The sequence below is a fragment of the Gouania willdenowi genome, chromosome 1 (genome assembly GCF_900634775.1).
Source record: "Gouania willdenowi chromosome 1, fGouWil2.1, whole genome shotgun sequence".
Lineage (NCBI taxonomy): Eukaryota > Metazoa > Chordata > Actinopteri > Blenniiformes > Gobiesocidae > Gouania > Gouania willdenowi.
Window position 1 is genome coordinate 44,154,111 of NC_041044.1, and position 12,541 is coordinate 44,166,651.

The 12,541-nt window shown below is 39.0% G+C and overlaps 1 protein-coding gene across 3 annotated transcripts in view; it reads right to left on the minus strand.

Moving 5' to 3' along the window:
• sorcs3a (sortilin related VPS10 domain containing receptor 3a) overlaps positions 1 to 12,541 on the minus strand; it is a 109,229-nt gene that overhangs the window by 53,152 nt on the left and 43,536 nt on the right. The window lies entirely within an intron of this gene.

The window sequence follows — 12,541 nt, forward strand, 5'->3', positions numbered from 1 at the left end:
CAGTCCTGGAAGACAGGAAGTAGATTACTACCAATGTAGAAGACAGGAAGTAGACTACCTACCAATAGAGAAGACAGGAAGTAGACTACCTACCAATATAGAAGACAGGAAGTAGACTACCTACCAATGTAGAAGACAGGAAGTACACTACTACCAATAGAGAAGACAGGAAGTAGACTACCTACTAATGTAGAAGACAAAAAGTAAACTAACTACTAATCTAGAAAACAGGAAGTAGACTACCTACTGATGTAGAAGACGGGAAGTAGACAAAAGATGAATATGAAAACTGGTAGTAAAAAAACTAATAGTGTAGAAGACAGGAAGTAGACTAGGAAGTAGTAGAATTAAAAATAAGACAGGAAGTAGAATAACACTATAGTAGAAGACAGGAAGTAGACTGGAAAGTAGTAGAAGTAGAAAGAAGACAGGAAGTAAACTACCTACTAATTTAGAAGACAGGAAGTAGACTAACTACTAGTGTAGAAGACAAGAAGTAGACAAACAATTAACCTGAAGACAGGAAGTAGACTACCTAACAATGTAGAAGACAGGAAGTAGACTAACTCTTAATGTAGAAGACAGGAAGTAGAAAACTTACTAATGTAGAAGACAAGAAGTAGACAAACAATTCATATGAAGACAGGAAGTAGACTACCTACTAATCTAGAAAACAAGAAGCACACTAACTAATAATGTAGAAGACAGGAAGTAGACTTATACTAAAATAGAAGACAGGAAGTAGCGTAACACTACTACGACTACTTACTAATCTATAATACTGAAAGTAGACTGGGAAGTAGTAGAAGTAGAGAAAAGACAGGAAGTAGTCTAACTATTAATATAAAGACGGGTAAAATAATAACTACTAATGCAGAAGACAGGAAGTACACCAACAAAACTGCTAATCCACGTACACAGAAGATTACTTCATCAGCAGATATCTATTTAATCATTCTGTTGTTTTTTAACTTCATCTACTGTTCTTCTTGTTTTCCCCTCAGTGCTGACTTTCCCACAGACTGCCATCCGTATGGTTCCCCTCCTGCTTACATTTACAATGTAGCAGCTTTTTCTTAAATGGTTTTATTTCAGGCGACCTTGAGGATTTTGTGACCTTGTGTGACCTTTCTCATGCATTTCATTATATTTATTGGATGTATTTCCAGGCACATTTGTTCCTGCTTGTTCTGTCATTGTCGCATCAGTCGCTCGAGGGAGTGAAGGAGGAAATAAACTCCTGCTGTCATCTTGCATATTTGTATATTTATGTCTCTGTTCAATGATTATTTTGCTTTTTTTTATTAATAAATAAATACATCTAAAAATAAGCTAAACAGTTGCTTGATGAGGTTGTAATAAAGAATGTGGGTCCATTGAAGACGATTTGGACGTTTGTCTGTTTAATGATGTTTACCAGTTTCAGACTGTTATAATACACTGAACATTATGACCACTGCTAAATATACCAGCGATTCTCAAACGGGGGTACGTGATTCACAAATAAAGTGTCAGTCTTGGTCCCACCCCAGGCATGAGATGACAAAAATGATAAAAAAACATAGAAATTAATATATTCAGCAGCCACTAAATCACTGTTTTTCAACCATGGGGTAGGGAGCCCACGTGGGGTCGCCTGAAATTTCTGAAAGATTTTTGATTTTGAATTATTATTCTTAAAAAAACAATAAAACAACACACAATCTTAAACTACTGTATTTCGTTTCACTTCAGTTTCAATACTGTAAAAAAAAAAGAAAAAAACAAATGCAATGCACTTATATAGGTGATAAGGATTAATAATGTATTTAATGCCTAAACATGTATGTGTATCTATGTCCAGCAACAGCTGTGTGAGTGAGTGATGCACTGCAAAAAAAAAAAAAAAAGTGTTGCGCTTCAGCTGTCAGTGTGCTGTCATCAGATCAGATCAGATCAGATCAGATCAGATCAGATCAGATCAGAGAGAAACAAACACAAGCATCCACTGCTAAATCAATCCTTTTTCTGCACAAGAACATGGATTATCCTTATATTTGATATGTGGATTATGTAAATAGATCCACTGTCTCTGGCGCCGCGTGGCACACTGCACACCTGTGTTTGACGTGTGATTGTTTCTCCGTGAGCTGATCTGATGTTGACATCAACAGTTTATTATTAAAAGCAGGCTTCCCACTAAAACAAACGTAAATATGTCGTTTGTATGAGGAAAAATAGGTTTTAATTGTTGGTTTCAGGTCGGGCTCTGATATAAATACATAATATCTGTTGGACCTGTAGGTTTCACGGGTTCAGGTCAAAGCTTGAATAAGGTTCATATCATAAATGGTCTGTGCTTAAAAACAAATCGCACCACAAAACCCCAAAACTAAATATTTGTCTCTCTTTTTCTTTCTCCTCGTCCTCCTCTGCACCTGATCATTTTTTTTGGTCGACTAATTGCTACGTGCGCCATAATCGTGGTTGACCAAGCATTTCCTTGGTTGACTACAGCCCGAGTACCTATACATACATATGAGCTCAAAAATGATCAAAAACTAATTATTGGAGAAGAAAAAAATGTGAATTTGGGAAATTCTTGATCTCAAAATGAGGTCTTGATCCAAAAAGGCTGCGAACCACTACATTAAATGCTGTTTCTTTCCACTTATTTACAAAATAATCAAGTATAAGTATTGTTACATGATTGAGTAGGTACAAGTAAGCCAAACATAAAATACTCAAGTACAAGTAAAAAGTTGCTCAATTAAATTTTTCTCAAAATATAAGTTGCTAATTACTTTCACCCCCCACGTTTATTTTTGGTAATAAATCTTGGTACAGTACCTTTGCATCTCATGTAGAAACTTAAAAAGGAAAAGACCAAATCTACCACAACTGGAACTTACTTTTAATTTTCTTAAACTTTTCCACAAAGGCATCTGTATAAAATAAAAGGTCTGTCAATTATTTTTTTACACAACACCAATGAATTCACTTCAAAATAAAATGAATTCTCAGGCTCTGTGGAGGCCACACTATGTGGCTCCATTCAAGTTAAATTATTCGACACATTGTTTATTATTTCAAATACTGTATGTTTATTGACAGTTGTTGATTAATTTGAGTGCACACAATTTGAATTAGCGTTCTGTCAGTAATATTTATTTCAGGTGAAACTCGTCATGTTTTGTTAGGTTTGCGGCTCTCCCAGAAATGTATTCTTATTTTTCCTCCGTGCTCTCAGTGGAGACGGACTCTCTCTCCTTTCTCCTGCTTGCTGCTCTTTTGTCTTGTTTTAATCTAACAGGAGCCTCTATCAGCATCCACATCCTGAATTTAATCATGGAATTGATTATCTGGTCTTTCTTCGCTTTTGGTCAAATCTCTCTACCAGAAGGACGGGCAATGGGAGAGTCCGCAGGTCCTGAGGACGTGGAAGACGTCCACCACCAGATTGGAATTTATGATATTCTGCTGATTGGATCTGGCATTTTCCTGATTCATTGCAAAATTGGATTACGTTGGCAGCACTATTGGAAGCCACAGTCACCAACGAAAGGAGCCAAACTCTCTGAACTCTCTCAGAAACTATCAGATGGATTCCATCGTGGAACTTGAAGAGGAGTGGATTGTTTGTTTCACAGGAAATGGTCACACTATTGGATTATTGGATAACTGATCGAATGACCAGGAACAGTAGGGCTGGCAGTCATGTTATGGCTAGCCCGTCTGAAAACACTCCCCCCCCCCCGAATGAACAGCCTGTTAAGGTTTGTTTGTTTTTTTTTCTCTCCAAACTCTCCAAGGATAGATGTTGATTCGACGCTCTGACCTCTCCCTCACTTTCCGTGTACACATGGACCCGCCTCTGCCAACGAACTCTCGTCCATGTCATCGGCATTTGAGACAAACTGTGTGAAAGTCAGCAGCAGAGTCTGAGTAAACAGGCTTATCTCAACGAACACTTTCACTCCTCCTACATCACTGTCTTTGTCACCGTGTCCTCTGGCTCCACCCCCTCATTGCGGTTGGTCAGTAGGAGGCGTGCTGTAAAGGCAGCGCCATACTGTGGCTGACCTGTGAACTACCCATCCCCTGTGCTAACGTGCTGTTGTTTTGAACTGAATGTTGTTGTGTTTGTTGGTTTTTGTCACAATGTTGCTGAAGAGTTTTTTCATGATCCCAAACTCCGCCCCTGTCTACAAGGGCCTAGTTTGGTTTTTGCCTTTTTTTACCTCTTCTTCTTACCCATTGTTGTTACCCCATTTCTCATCTAAATAAGGGGCGCCGCCCTTGTGGCGAATAGCAGTTCTCCCACGCCTTTGCTCCCATGTTATAAATGTTATGTATGATTATATTTTCATGTTTTCTTGAACGTGATGAAACTGAAATGTAACTTTGTTACTCTGTTGCTTTGTAACATGTGCAATGACAATCAACTCATCATCATCATCCAAGATGGCGGAAGCTTCCATCTTGGGGGGAGCCACTGGGGGGAGGAAGCTGCCTGTTTTAATTGTTTTTAGTCATTTAATAGGAAATTAGAAATGTTAGTTTACAGATGTTTACACTAGTTTTATTGTGGGTTTCACCAGTTGGTATGTTTGAAAATGACAATATCGCCTATATTGAGATACATCTATACTTTTGGAACTTGTTTTGATTTATAAAAGCACACAGTACAAATCACATCATACAAGTATTTATTATTATTCATAAAAGTAAACAGTCAGTACCCTTTAATATTTTTCCATATTTCTGAGATATATGTTTTACATCTTATTTTTTTTACTTTTCTTTCTCTGCTTTTCAGAACATGTAAAGCACAGTTTGATAAGCACTGAGTGCGTCCTAAACCCAGACCTTCCCCTAAACAAGCCACACTACAGAACTCACTCACACGTGCTGTCCCTTAGAGAAAACAAAGCCAAAATTGGGACATGGAGGCGTCCTACCTAATGTTATCAGTTTTTTCTTCCATCTGCATTAACTCCTCCTCCACCGTTTGTCTGACTGTGAAAAATAAGCTATCAAAAATATCAGAATGTTCCTTAGATTTATGCTATCGCTTTTATCATTTGTAACTTTTAAACTTTTTGACTTTTGATTTTTTCCTTCCAATTTATTTCTATTGGAAATGTCTTTTTTCAACCTTTTTGCTAATATTCAGCTATTGCTAAGCTAATACCATTGCTTGACTAATGCCAATGCTAGGTTAGTGTTAATGCTACGCTAATTCCAATGTTAGGCTAATGCTAACGCTAGGCAAATGGCAATGCTAGGTTAGTGATAATGCTAGGCGAATGCCAATGCTAAGCTAATACTATTGCTTGGCTAATGCTAATCCTACGTTAGTGTTAATGCTAGACAAATGCCAATGCTAGGCTAATGCTAACGCTAGGCTAATGGTAATGCTGGGTTAGTGTAAAAGCTAGGTTAATGCTAATGCTCGGTTAGTGCTAATGCTAGGCGAATGCCAACGCTAAGCTAATACTATTGCTTGGCTAATGGCAATGCTAGATTAATGTTAAAGCTAGGTTAATGTTAATGCTAGGCAAATAGCAATGCTAAGCTAATACTATTGCTTGGCTAATGCCAATGCTAGGTTAGTGCTAATGCTAGGCTAATGCTATTGCTAGGTTATTGCTAACGCTAGGCTAATATTAATGCTAGGTTAATGCTAATGCTAAGTTAATGCTAAGCTAATGCTAATGCTAGATAATGCTAATCTAATGCAGTGCGACGCGGGCATCCTCACTTGCATTTTCTTCAGGAAACGCAAATATTCTAGTTGTTAATAATTGCCGTATATCGCCATTTTGAGGAAAATATTGAGATATGAGTTTTGGTCCATATCGCCCAGACCTAATGAATACAGTGTTCTCTGGTTTCAGAAGAATAACTTTCAGCTTCCATGAAGGAGAAACTGCTCCAACAACAATATTTTTGGCGTTGTTTGAACAAAAAGAAGGAATGATGGAATTTTCCCACGGGACAGCGTGAGTTTTTCAGTGGTAAATCGACCCCAGGTAACATGAAAGCTCCTCGTTCTGTTGATTATACAGGATGAATTATTCAGCTGTGCCTAATGACTCGGGCTCGTGCAGCCTCTGCAGGGCTGGGATTCTAACTGCTGACTCAGGTCGTGGTCTGGTCTAATCGCGGGCATTATGCAAACCCACAATCGTTAGACACTCTAAGAACAAACAGTTCTTTTATTCTGAGCTGCTGATCCACCTGACGTCACACATCGTCCTGTTAACGTAAGTGTCCGACACGTGTGAAGTGTTCTCTGATGGAGAGAAACATGGTCCCTGGGGGTGTGGCCTGTTTGTTCATTGCCACCTTGAGGCCACGTTAGTATTTCACTAATTAGACTGTGTAATTATACAGAGTCAAAGGAAAAGAAGGAGGATCAAAGATTTATGGGTTAAAAAGAAAAGAAGTGCTGTGCAAACACAAAATATTTCCTCTTTCAGGCTCCGCCCCCACATCCTAATGATAGAACACACCTGCACAAAGGCTGTGTCTAAATAGTCCCTCATATCTCTTTTCCACTTTACCTTTACCCCGTGGATGAGGTCACAGGGTTAAGGAAAGGTGTTGAGACTTCCTAAAGGAGTTAGAAAAAGGCCATTATGTTGTTTTAACAATCAGACGCACTTCCACTAGGTGACGTAATAATAATAATAACAAGGTTAGTGACATCTGCAGTGGTGAAAAAACTACAGATTTCCATAAATGGACTAAAAGTGCATTTCTAACACTTTCTGTTGATATAATCTCAAATATCACAGGTTTGAATGTAAATCAAAGGAAAAGAGGCTACCAGGCTACGAGGAACTAAAGGGAGGACGCCTCCTGCATCGTCACTAATTACTGTGGTCTGATTAAAGATCTTCTCTTGCCACTGTGCAGCTGAACCAGAGACTGTGAAGTCAAAACAAGCATCACTAAAGCAGTCCCAGCGCCCCCTATTGTTTAAGCAGAGTAATGAAGCACATACTGAGCTGTATCTATTTTAATACACTCTTTTTTGCATACATTTTTGTAGGGATGAGCGAGTACAGGATTATCTGTATCTGTATACCATATGAATTATCAGTAGCTGTATACGGAGTGGGCGGGGCCTAACCCAGAAGTGGGTGGGATTTAGCCTGGAAGTGGGTCAGGTTGTCTTGAAATAGGTGGGGCTTTAACCTGTAGGTTATTTTAGGAATGCAATTGAAATGGGTTGATCAGAAATGATTCAATCAATCAATCAATCAATCAATCAATCTTTTATTTGTATAGCGCCAAATCATAACCAATGGTATCTCAAGACACTTTACAGTAGAGCAGTCTTAAGGACGGACTCTTCATTTTATGGATACACACATATGCATATATACGTATATACACATACATATGTATCCCACACCCAACATGAATTCATCATGGCGGCAAGGAAAACCTTCTGTTAAGCAGCAGGAACCTTGTGTGGATCCCATTCCTATGATGAACAGCCATCCACGTTATGCTGTGTTGGGTGTGTGCAGAGGAAAGGGTGGAGACAGAGTTGTTGAGACTCTGTAACTCCACACTGAGGATCCCACGGACCTGCAAGACAAAAGCCAGAAGGAGAACAGGAGCAAACACACAAGGGAAGAAGTAGACATAGAGGGAGTGTTTGAGAGAGAAATGGGACCCTCTCCGGTCCCTCTCTAACCTAAATGACCTCTCTCTTAACGCCCTCTCCAACCGAGCATGCCAGACCCCCCACCGGCAGTCTATGCCTATTGCATCTTAATTATGAGCTATGAGCTGGTTCCTAACTAAAAACTTTACCAAAGAGGAATGTTTTGAGCCTAACCTTAAAGGTAGAGAGGGTGTCTTCCCCCCGAACCGTGGTTGGTAGATGGTTCCAGAGAAGTGAGGCCTGATAACTGAAAGCTCTTCCTCCTATACTACTTCTAGAGACAAATGGAACAACGAGTAGGCCAGCATTTTGAGAGCGTAGTGTTCTGGGGGGATTGTATGGCACTACAAGCTCCTTGAGATAGACTGGTGCCTGTCCATTTAGGGCTTTATAAGTGAGAAGAAGAATCTTGAATTCTATACTATATTTTATAGGAAGCCAATGCAGAGAGGCTAATACAGGAGTAATGTGATCTCTTCTCCTAGTTTTAGTCAGTACACGTGCTGCAGCATTTTGAACCAGCTGAAGTGTCTTAAGCGACTTGCTCGGGCAGCCTGCTAATAGAGAATTACAATAATCCAGTCTAGAGGTAACAAAAGCATGGACTAGTTTTTCGGCGTCGCCCTGAGACAGGATAGATCTGATTTTAGCAATGTTACGGAGATGAAAGAAGGCAGTTCTTGAAGTTTGTTTTATGTGAGAGTTGAAGGATAAGTCCTGATCAAATAGAACTCCAAGGTTTCTAACAGTTGTGCTTCGTACCAGAGTACTGCCATCTAGGGCAGTTAGGCTAGCATAGGTTTCTCTAAGGTGTCGTGAGCCCAGTACAATGACCTCAGTCTTGTCTGAGTTAAGAAGAAGAAAATTTTGGTCCATCCAGGCCCTAATGTCCTTTAGACAGGCCTCAAGTTTAGATAGCTGATTTGTCTCACCTGGCTTCATTGATAGATACAGTTGGGTATCATCAGCATAGCAGTGAAAGTTAACAGAGTATTTTCTCATAACATTACCAAGGGGGAGCATATAGATACAGAAGAGGATTGGACCTAGCACAGAGCCCTGAGGAACCCCGTAGCTTACTTTAGTGTACACAGAAGACTTATTATTCACGTGTACAAACTGGTACCTATCAGATAGGTAGGACTTAAACCAGTTTAGGGCAGTCCCTGTGATTCCAAGTAATTCCTCTAATCTCTCTAGTAGAATATAGTGATCTATAGTGTCAAAAGCTGCACTAAGATCTAATAAAACCAGCACTGAGAGTCGTCCTTCATCTGAAGCCCAGAGTTGATCATTAGTTACTTTAACTAAAGCTGTTTCTGTGCTGTGTTGAGCTCTAAAACCTGACTGGAAGTCCTCGAACAGGTTGTTGTTTTGAAGGAAGTCACAGAGCTGAGCTGCCACAACTTTCTCAAGAATCTTTGAAATAAAAGGAAGATTAGATATAGGCCTGATTAGAAAACTATTTACAGGACAGCATCAGCATTGAGCTTCAGATCAATGGTTTTGATCACGATAGCAAACAAACTATTTACAGAACAAGTTTTGCAACAATGATTACAACACGTGGTTGCAATTATGAAGTAAAATGTAATGAACAAGAGTTTTCACACTCAACATAACTTTCTTTTTTCAACTTAATTTTTTTTTATGATCAGTGTGATTTTTTTTTTTCCACACGTGTGTGTTGAATTAAAAAAAAACTTGGACGACCGGCAGAGAGAGGGAGAGGAAGGGAGAGAGAGTGTGTGTGTGTGTGTAGCTTAATTCATTCCCAGTCCCAGCCATAATAATAACAGTTTTTTTTGTTATGCACTGCAGCTTTGCTTCCTTTAAACCCATTTCTTCCAGAATATAACCTAAAAAAATCAAGTTGCAGTGATGTTTGGATGAGTTTCCATATAAAATAGTGACATCGACCCATTTATAAAGCCATAAAAACCCACAGGTAACTCAGACTGGGACTATATACGCTGGAAGCCAAAAACCTGATTGATGACAAACAGTTGTGAGAGGACAGAACCTCCACGTGTGAAGCCTTTTTCTCTTTCTGTGTCGGGGCGATTACATAACTCAGTCCCTCCATTGGCAGCGGCTACACCGACCTGGGACTACATCAGCGATAATTGTCTCTGCAAACGGCTCTCCATCAGGAAATACAAGCTCGCAAAGGTCACTGAGAGTTCTCCACCAAATAACACCTGTAATCATTCAGCGGAAGAGGCGGATGACCTGAATGTTACATCAGCTCACGAAAAGAGAACCAAGAATGGCTACAAAACACCACAGGGCCTCTGATCTGTCCCGATATGGACCCAGACGTGACCAGTTCAAGTACAAGAGGTACTTATTAAATGTATGAGAGGAAAAACATTTTTTAAAAGCACCAAAATAACGTAAATACAATAACAACAACAAATCAAAGCAACAGAGACAAAAACCAAGAGAGTCTAAGGTTAAAAACTTCACCATGTGCTTTTTAGGCAGAATTTTTGTGAAAAACACAAGAAATCACAACAAGAAAAAAGTAAAAAAAAACAGCAGTGTTTCTCAACCTTTTCATCCTGGAACCCTGAAAATAAAGAGAGAATAAAAGGAGAGATTTTTGGGGTCCATCCATAAAGTCAGCAAGATGATAGTCCATTAATAACCACATTTATTTATTCATCTGGATATTATCCACTGTTATCCAGGAATTTTATTATTATTTGCGCCATAGCATATAGTCATCAAGAAGATGTAAATCCTTGTTTTAATCAGAAATTAAATGGGTTCAAAGTGACCAAAAATGGTGGGAAAGGTGGTGAAATGGGATTTAAAAAACCACAAAAATTGGTTAGAGTGGGCAGAAACAAATAAAAAGGGTTCATAGTGTCTTGTATTGGAACAATTAGTTTAGACTGGCAAATAATGAGCATGAGAAATGGTGAATGTGGTTATATTGGCAAAAATAAGCATGAAATATGGTGAAAAGAGGTTAAAAGTGGCAATAATGGGTCAACATACGTGACAGTAGGTGGAAAAGTGGTGGAAACGGTTTATAAGTGCTGAAAATGTCTTGAAAGTGGAAAAAAGACATTGAAATTTGATGGAGAAGTGTCCGTAATGGGAGTAATGTAGCAAAAATGTATTAAAAGGAGCAAAAATATGGCAAGAAAAAAATGATTAAAAGAGGTTAAACTGTGGCAAGTTTTGTGTAGTTGCAGAAAAAGGGTAAAAACAACCCCTGGTCTACAGGACTCCACATCCCACAATGCATTGCACCATTTTTTTCCCGACGATGTCAATAAAAGTCTTTACAGTGAAGATAAAATAAAGTTTTGAGCAACAATTTCAACCTTTTACAAACAGGTCCAACTGATGCGTTGCCAGGTTGGTTTTATTGTGCCCACATTTTGGTGGATTTCTATGCTGATTGATCAGCCGTATCTGGCAACCCAGAACAGACGGCTCACGACCTCTGACACGTTGATGAAGAGAAGACGACATGAGTTTCTCACACTAACTTTTCAATGGAATAAAGAACTGATGTAACCAGAGTACATTTGATCACAAATATCTTTACTTTTAATGAAAAGGAAGATTTGTTTCACATCACGGTGACCCCTGTATTGCTCTTCTTACTGCTGACTCAGCAGTCCGATGTGTTAAGGCTAAAGAGAGAATCAGGGTCTAATTAAGAAACGGATCATATCCGTGTAAAGCGCTTTAAAGCGACTACAGGAGCTCATTGTGAGTGAGATTGTAAAAAGGAGGATATGACTCACACACTCTGAGCTAATCACACCAAGACCTTCTGAACCTGGGATTGAAATCACAGAGACGTCTTGATAATGCCGACGCGCGTCTGGTTAGCGCTGAGCTGTCAGCTCTGTGCTAACACGCCTTCACAGCTGAGGACCATCTAATGAGACACATCAATTGGCTCCGACTCCTGTGGGTTTGTTTCCCCCCGTAGGGCCGGAAGCACCTTGGATTCTCTACTCGTGGATTAGCTTCTGAAGGTTGCTTTTAATTAAAATTCAAACAGACCTGAGATGAATTTATGTAACTGCTACGCTCTGATGTCGACATCACACTCGTACACATTCATTTGACTGGAGGCAGAAATCATTGATGGACATTGGACGAGAACATCTTAAACTCATTTAATCGCTTCAAAAAAAAGATGAACAAGGTTTAACAGGAATCTGTGAACACTCCGTGTACCATTCATTCTGTGGTTATTTTGTTTAATAAAAACAAAATAAAATAACAAACAGTTAAACACTTTTTTTCTTTCTTTCTGTTTTTAGGATTTATTTATTACAGCAGTTTTCTGGTCCTGCTCCTGTTTTCATTCAGTCTGTGGATGTTTTAGCTCATATAAAAATATAGTTTTGTTTTATGGTGTTACAGTCTAAATAGTATCCAAATAAACTGGTGACTGACTGGTGTGAGGAACAATAGATGTTAGAACTTCTGCGATTTCCCACTTAACAGCAAACAATTACAGCATTTTTGAGGGCAGTAAAAATATATTTTGTGCACGTTATAATACCACTAGCCACTAACAGCAGCCATCAACACACATGGAAGTTGATCACAAGAAACGAGGATCACCAGTGGATTCATTACACCACCTCTGGTTCCTTTAATCACATATCATGTGCATGTTTTACATAACATTACATTTTTGTTTTAATTCATTGATGTATTAATAACATTTCAATTCACCACTCCACCAGTAATGTGACTTATGTGAGGCTGTGTGTTTCCTCTGTGTGGTGAGATTAAAACATGAAGCTCTTGTCATGGTTTCTGAAAGCTAAGGAGTGAGGTTGAGTAAATGGCTCCATAATCACTACAAAAAGGTTTACAGTTGTAGTGAAAAAAAAA